The sequence below is a fragment of the Hirundo rustica genome, chromosome 19 (assembly GCF_015227805.2).
Source record: "Hirundo rustica isolate bHirRus1 chromosome 19, bHirRus1.pri.v3, whole genome shotgun sequence".
NCBI classification, from domain to species: Eukaryota; Metazoa; Chordata; class Aves; order Passeriformes; family Hirundinidae; genus Hirundo; species Hirundo rustica.
The window spans coordinates 7359449-7367308 of NC_053468.1; positions in this window are offsets into that span (position 1 = coordinate 7359449).

Below are 7860 nucleotides of genomic sequence, written 5' to 3' on the forward strand. Positions count from 1 at the left end.
CAGCATTCCTGCTGGAGGGAATCTGTCCCTTGCAGCAATGATAATCAAACAAGTGGTCAAAATGTATATTTTCTGTAATTGTTTGTATATTCTCCTCCTGCCCTTAATACCCTTAATTTGTTCTTTGCTCTTTCCGATCAAAACAGTGAGTAAGAGGCACTTGGAAACAAAAAGCTCCAAAAGGTGGGATTTTATAAGTCCATTCAGGTAATCCTTCTGATCTTTTCCTCCCCTTGCCTCATTCCCAAAGCAGGGACAGGTGACCTTTATTGCTGTTTGTGTGGATATTTTTTTAACAAGTTTTAGAGCTCTGCTTTGCATAAAAATTGCCTTCAGAGCTGTGATTATTTCTAGGTTCTGCCAAATGCCTGTAAAGGTGTCCAGTAGGCAGGACGTGTCTAAGTCACTGTTCCAGGTTGTGTAACCACTTCTCCAGAGGGTTCACTTCTTCCACTGCTGATGTGGTGTGACATTGCTGCCAGCAGAATTTTAATTGCCAAGGATGTTTCATGTAACTTTTTCTCTCCTTCCCAAACCAGCAGCCCTGTGCTCTGCCCTGGAAAGGGATTTCACAGCAGCTCAGGAACTCCCTGTGCTGTGGCTGAAGGTGCAGACGGCAGAGCTTGGCCTCCCAGGCAACAGATTTGGAGATCCTGTCTGGGTTTCTCTCTCCTCAGAACATCTTGTGGTTTACTCCTCTTCACCTTTGTTACTTCTGCAGCTGAATTGTCTTTTGCAGACTGTTTTGCAGAACAGCTGTGAACTTTATAATGCTGCTGATGTAGCCATGGGTGTCAAAGTGGGGGAAAAAGGCTCAGGATTATTCTGAAGGGCCTGTGCTGAGCCTGGGTCAGTTCTGACTGCTCAGAGCTGTACCAACCCTGATGGCAGTTTTTTTACTAACTCATTCCTGACTTCCACTGAAAAGTTCTGCACCTGCACAGGTGTCCTGGGTCAGTACTCCAGCAATGAAAATTGGTGTTTCCCCTCATACTCTATTTCAGAATAGTTGGCTGAGTTCTGCCTCATTCCTCTCCCCTGCACTTGTCTCCCCTTGCAGGCCTGCCCTGCCCAGGGACCGGAGCTCACCTGGTGCCTTTACCTTTGGGTACATGTGTCCTCTTGGCTTCGGATCTGTAGAATTCCTGTATGGAAAGTAAGCTAAAGGAGAAAGACACTCTCCACCTGAGAATAGCATCACACGAGTGCAGAAAGGCCCAATCAGCCATATTTATGCTGTAGCTGATTTTAGTTTTTTCTAAGCAGTAGATCCATCACCTTTGCTTTTTCTGTCCTTTCCCCACAATACAATGCACGTGCAGTGTCTGTTGAAATAAATTCTGAAATAAAAAAGAAAGCTAAAAGTCCTCCATTATCCCCAAACTTTTATGGCAAGAGTTTTCCTGAGAGATCCTTCTGGTTTGCAAACACTGTTCATTCTTCGGGCCCCCTTTGAGCACTGGGTTCTCCCATTCTGCCTGTGAGGGTGCCTGGGACTGGGGAGCAGTCACCTCATCCCTTGGAACAGGCAAAAAACCCATGCAAGAACAGCGTCTGTGAGGCCCTGCCAAGTCAGGCTGGCATTCAAATGCTGGAACTGGCTCTATTTCATTAACAGGGAGCCACTGGATTCATCTCAGTGCTATAATTCCCCTCATTGTAATCCAATAAAGCCTTGCAAAGGTTCTTAGAAAGATTTTGGCTAATAAGGGAAACAAAGGTTAGTATGAGGAGACTCTTGAACCTGATGCTGTGTGGCTGATCAAAACTGTGTGGGTTTCACTGTGTGTAATTTCATGTTTCCTAACAGTTTTGTTGTTAGCATGTAAATTGCCTGCATACCCTGCAAGAGCCCAATGGCTGTAATTGGAGAGATTCATGAACGTGCTGTCAAACCCCACTGTAGGAAGGTGCTGTGTAAATGCCCTGTTAGAAATGCCCAGATTTGGAATGTCTCTGTATCCCAGCAGGCCTGACCCTGCCCACGGAGCAGGGAGAGAACACAGCCCGTGTCCCTAAACCCAGGGGTCTGTGCAGTGACCAAACCCACCCTGCCCAGGACTCAGCTCACACTGTGCCACCGAGCTTTGACTTCATCTGCTCATGCACTCTGCTGGCTCTTTTCCTACAGTTCATATTTTTCTATATTATTGTGAAAAATTCATTTAAATTGAATTCAGGGGTAAAATTATGCATTCATGTATGCAGGTATAATTTTCAGTATCGGATGTGTTGGGCAGTAGGCTTGAAAGTGATATAAAAGGATGGAGGGAATAATTTTTGAAAGTGCTGACTTCAAGCTATGTGTTTAATTCTACCAGCATGGACCTTAGGAAGGGGCCTGACATTTTTCATTTTTCATTTCTATCTTCCCAAGAGCCTTGCACCCCTCAGTTCCTAACAGGGGCAGGCTAAGTCACTGTGTGATCAACACTGAAGAAGATCAGGCCATTTGCTTAAAGATTTAATTATTGGTTTAGGAATCCTGAAGTTCATGCACTGAAAATGTAACCTGCCAAGACAAAAGGCAGTGCAGATGTATGCTTAGTCTTAGGCACGTACATTTGAAATCTTGGTTGTAGGCGTTTTCTTCAGGAAAAGAAAAGAACATTTCCTGCTCAATGAAAAGATCACTTTAAGAAATGCAGGTCTGGGGGTGCTGCTTACTGGGATTGCCTGGTCTTGCCAACTTAGTTGAGGAAATTCTGTCTCTTTTTAAGGGCAAAGTATGGGAGGAAAGGGGAAAGATTCCCATTTGATGATGTTCCATAAAATGCAAATATTTGGCAAAAAAAAAAATGGCCTGTTTAGGTGAAGAGAGATCTAGTAGAGAGCTTGGAGAAGAGGTGTGGCAATGGGATGGGTCTGCTTTAACAAGTGATTGGCTTTTCTCTTATCCCAACAATTCCACAGCAGATTTCTTTAGCTACAGGTAAGTACCTGTTGCTTCTTGAGGCAAACCAGCCTTAAACCCAAGCTGAGCTTCCTACTCCTTCCCCCATTTCATTTCGTGCTGTGACAAACATCTGCCCTCCAGTGATGCTGAGGAGGTGAAAAAAATCCAAATGCATCCTCCTGCTCCTCCTCCTCCTCCTCCTCACCTCTGGACTTTATTTCTAATGGACCTGGAAAGCCAGTGTTCAAACTCGTTTGTTCAGAGGCAACATCTGTCAGAGGGGCTGTGGCACCTGGGCTCCAGCAAGCACCTGTGTGTGTCAGACATGCACATGCTGAAGGCAGTGGAGATTGCCAGAGGGACAGTCTGAGCTGTCTGCATTTCCTCCCCAGCCAGGCTTTGCTCCATCCTGTTCTCCACTAGCCAAAGGCTGAGCCCAGGGGTAAGGAGGGATAATGTTGTTCCGTATCTTCAGGCTTCTTTCCACTCAGAGCCGCCTCACTCTCGTGGTGCCAGCTGTGGACAGGACAGGGTGTTTGGCAGGAGCAGCCAGGGCCATCAGCCTGCTCTAGGGATGTGAGCCAGAGCAGGGAGGGCTGGCAGGTGTGCCCAGCATGCAGGCAGGGAGGCAGGGAGCAGCGGGAAGTGCAGGGAGAAGTGAGCAGTAATAGGAATAAATGGGAGGAGCAGCGGGGAATGAGAAATGCCCTTGTTCGTGCACTGACATCCAGCATCCAATTCGGCAACAGTCTCATTAGGATTTCAAAGAAATGTCCAAATAAATTTGTTCCTTTGAGGGATTTGTTTTAATTCTTTATTAAAACAGGAGTTATATGTGCATTTCCCACTCAGCCCACTGTTTTAATAGGATTATCATTAGCATCAACCCCATGGACTCTTTAATTTTTCATCCCAGATCTTCTGTGTGCAGCTATCTCAGCAGATCCAATCAGGTGCCTTTCATTGCTCAACAGTACAGAGGAAATGAATTTTTCTGGTGAGGGGAAAGCACAGTGAATAGCTGGATTCCCCTCCACAAATACCATCTGCAGTCAGTTTTGTGCTGCCAATGAAGTCGATGTTTTCCTGGGTCAGAGGTGCCTGATTATTCACAGCACTTTCATTTCCAGCAGCAGAGCCATCCCATCCCTGCCAATCATCTTTCTGGTTTGTGTTGGGTTTATTCTACAGGGCTCTGAGGTTTGAAGTCTAGCTGCTCTCCAAACTCCTCCTGTTCTTTGTTGCTTTTCCTGGGCTAGTGCCAGCAGTTCTCAGCTTCTGAAGAGACCAACAGGAGGACTTTGGCACCGGTGTTGCAGTTTTCTCCCATCTTTTGAAATTATGTCTCTGGAAAAAAGAATGAAATAGGAGGGAAGGAAGAGTATAATACTCAATTCACTTGTAAGTAACCAAAAAAAAAAACAACCCTAACTGAGCAGTATTTTACTGAGAGGGAACAGTATCACCTGTAAAGTTGTTTTTAATGATAGTAAAGCCCAGGGAAGTGCCTTGGTCAGGTAGAGCTGGGGCTTGAACCTGACTGAACTCTCAGGCTGTTTGTTCCCTGCTCAGTGCTTCCCTCTGAGGAGTGTCCAGAGCTCACACTGTGGCACCAGCCCCACACAGGTTCACAGTGTCCCTTAGGCTTGTCCCTGGCACTGGTGCCCTTGGATTTACTTGGATTTTGCACTTTTCCTACCACAGATTAGAGGAGCAATGGAGTTTTAGTGCCATTCAGCAAACTGCCTGTGCCTGGTGGGGAGGGGAGCTCACGGAACTGTGATCCAGCCTTGCGTGGTCATGTACTTTTAAGGTGCCCTGCACAGATCTGTTTAGAAAGGTTTTAAGAGGGTTCCAGAGTAGATGCTGATAATTAAAATGCTATTTAAAAATATTCCCAATGGTATTCACTGTTAGTGTTGCCAGAACAGGTGAGATTTCAGTTCTCTTGCTATTCCTTTTAGAGCTAGAGGAGTGTCCTGCAATGAGCTGGGATGAACTACCTGAGCCATGACTATTTCATGGGATTTTAGTGCTGACTTTTCTCCAGACTTCTTCAATTTCTCTTTTTCCTCTTCTCAAGGCTGTTCTGAAAGGCCTTGAGGTAACAGCCACCAGGGCAAGGATGTGTCAGTGAGGGGCCCTCAGACAGTGCCATCTCCAAGGTCAGACCTTCACCAAAGATTTCAAATGCTCTTGCAGCCTAAAGCAGCAGAAAACAGGTGAGTGTGCTGAGGAGAGCCCCTTGCTCTGCAGGTTTGATTGGCAGGAATTTAAAATGCTTAGAGTGCTATAACCTGAAAGTAAGAAAGTAGGAAGCTGGGACTGTAACAGGAAGAAAGCTGGAGATGGGAAAATCAAAAAAGGTGAGGAGTTTGGATTAGAGGGATCCACAGAAAGAAGAAAAAGAGGCTGCCACATGTCTGAGTAAAAGATGTGAGGTGGGCAGCTCTTGGCTTTCACACAAAGGTTTGATGGCCTCTGTCCCTCTGTGATCTCTGGGACTGCAGGACATGGAGGTTTCACCAATTTTTCCTGACTAGATCCTGTGTCATGAGGGATGTGGACAGGAACTCTCTCCAGAATGGCAAGTGGACTTAAACTTTACAAAAATCCATTTTCTGTAGCCAAGAGGAATGCTGCTTTCAGCCTTCCCTTGGAAGGCTTTAGTGCCAGCTGAAGTATTTCCAGAATCAGCATGTTTTACCAGAGCAGTGCCCAGAAGTGGTGGTGGAAGCTGCTGCTGGTGTATGGCAGAGCACTCAGAAACCATCTGACACAGGAGGACGGAGTGCAAAAGTGGGAGAAGGTGAACATATGCTAAACCAGAATGTCTGAAGCTAATGAGATGTAAACCAATTCAGGTTAATGACGCTTTTAATGAAATAAATTTATGCTAAGCTCTACCTGGAATCCTGCACTGCCTCTTCCTTAGATCAAAGCACTTTGTATTCCTCTGATGCTTACAGGTAACGATGAGGAAAGTTATAATTGCTGCCCAAACACTGCTTTCCTTCACACCTTGTGATAACCATGGGCTGGGTTTGGTTGTAAAAAGTGATGTCTGTGACACTGCTTTTTGAAGTCAGGTAGGGAGTTTGGAGACAACTTAGGTCTGTTTATAAAATCAGAATGTTGTTCAATGCCTGTTACTGGTTGCATTATAATTTTATGGGTACGTTAAACATTGCAGTCTGATGTTTGTGCACACACAAAACACAGTCCTGAGGAGATACTGGGACTCAGCTTGACTTGAGCCAGTGGAACAGCTGTAAAATATCTGTACCTGCTGTACCCACAGGACACCTTCCTACAGCCCAGCAGTGCTGTGTTCACTGCAAATAAACATTTCCAAAGGGTTTTGGTGGGAAACAACAACAAAAAAATCCCTGACATGAATGACAGTTACTTTAAAGATCCTCAGGGAAGTGTTTTAACCTAAAATTAGGCACTAGCTTTAAACCCTGTAAGGTTTCTTCCATTTTTTCCTGAAGTAACTCCAGCTGGTCCCTGATTGAGGCAAGAGACTGCTTTTTCTCTGATCTAATAAAACTACACCTTCATCTCCCCTGATGGAAAATGCTGCAAAATTTCAGTGAAAATGGGAATTTTTTTGTTAATATCTGCAAAAACTGCTGATACAGAGCAGTGATGTACAGTTTGAGACTAACTTTGAGGTTTTTTCTATTATCATGGTCTGGTTGAACAAGGTGCAAGATGCCACATTAAATGACTGTGACACATATAAGAAGAATATGGATTTAACCACTGGAAAATTCATTGAACAATCCCCAGGAGCTGCCTAAAGACATCCTGAGTGTTCCAGAATACTTTGTCTCTTCAGAGGAAGGGAAGGTCAGCATTCCTGCAGGATGGAGGTACTGGGCAGAGGAGTTGGGAAAACCTGATCCCATTAACTGGGGGGAGGTAGATGGAACTGACTCTTGACTGTTGCTTCCAAATAGTTGGAGCTGGAGCAAAGCAAATTCTTACTTCTTGCTGGTGCTCAGATGAGCCATCCGTCCCTCTGGGACAGCACCAGGGACACAGGGAACACAGAGAAGCATCTCTTGGCCTGGCACAAAGTCTCATCTGGTGAAAATCAGCTTTAGGAGTATTTTATAGAGCAGCTTCAGTGGCAACAAGCCCATTTTCTGAATTACAGGATAAAATACACGACAAAGGACGTGTGTTGATTAATTTTAGAAATACATGTAGTGATCTGAAGGAGGAAGGGAATTAGTTAAGCAGGAAGATGAGACAGGAATGAAGAGCCTTTTCCACAGGTGCTGGAGTGTTTCTCAGTCTGTCAGGAATAAACAAAACAACCCTGGTGTCTGCTGGAAGACTGACCAAGCCCAGTGTCACTCAGCACCCTGCTTTAAATATTAGTCTTGCTCTGTTCTGTGGTTAAAAGGCTTGAAATGACACAAGGCAAATCTATCCACCTGCTTTTAACGAGACTGACCTGGCTGTCAGGGAGGGAAAGAGCTGCACAATCCCAGCAAGCCAAGGGGAGTGATACTCTAACATCTCTGTGGGAGACTCTCTGTCTGGGGCTCTCCAGGGTCAGAATTCCTCACCTGGGTGACAAAAGCCTGTTTAACTCCTGGCTTATCCCTGCTGGAGTGGCAGCTCTGGATTCGCTGTGTCACTGAGAAGCTCCAACTGAGAGATTCACTGTGTTTATTACAGTGCACGTAGTACAGGACATTCTCCTTAAAACAGTTTCTCAGAGTGCTGCCAGACTGAGACATTCAATGTGTCATTTAATTGCATGTCACCTCCGAAAAGTTCCACAAAAATAATGCTACATTTTGTTTGTAGAGCAGAGACCAGAAGAGGGATCTGACACTGACATCCACACCCCAACCATTGCAGCATCCCAATCTCCTTGGCTTAGTAGGGATGAAGCAGGAATATTCAGGGTATTCAGCATTGAACTGGCAGAAAAACTGCAGCTT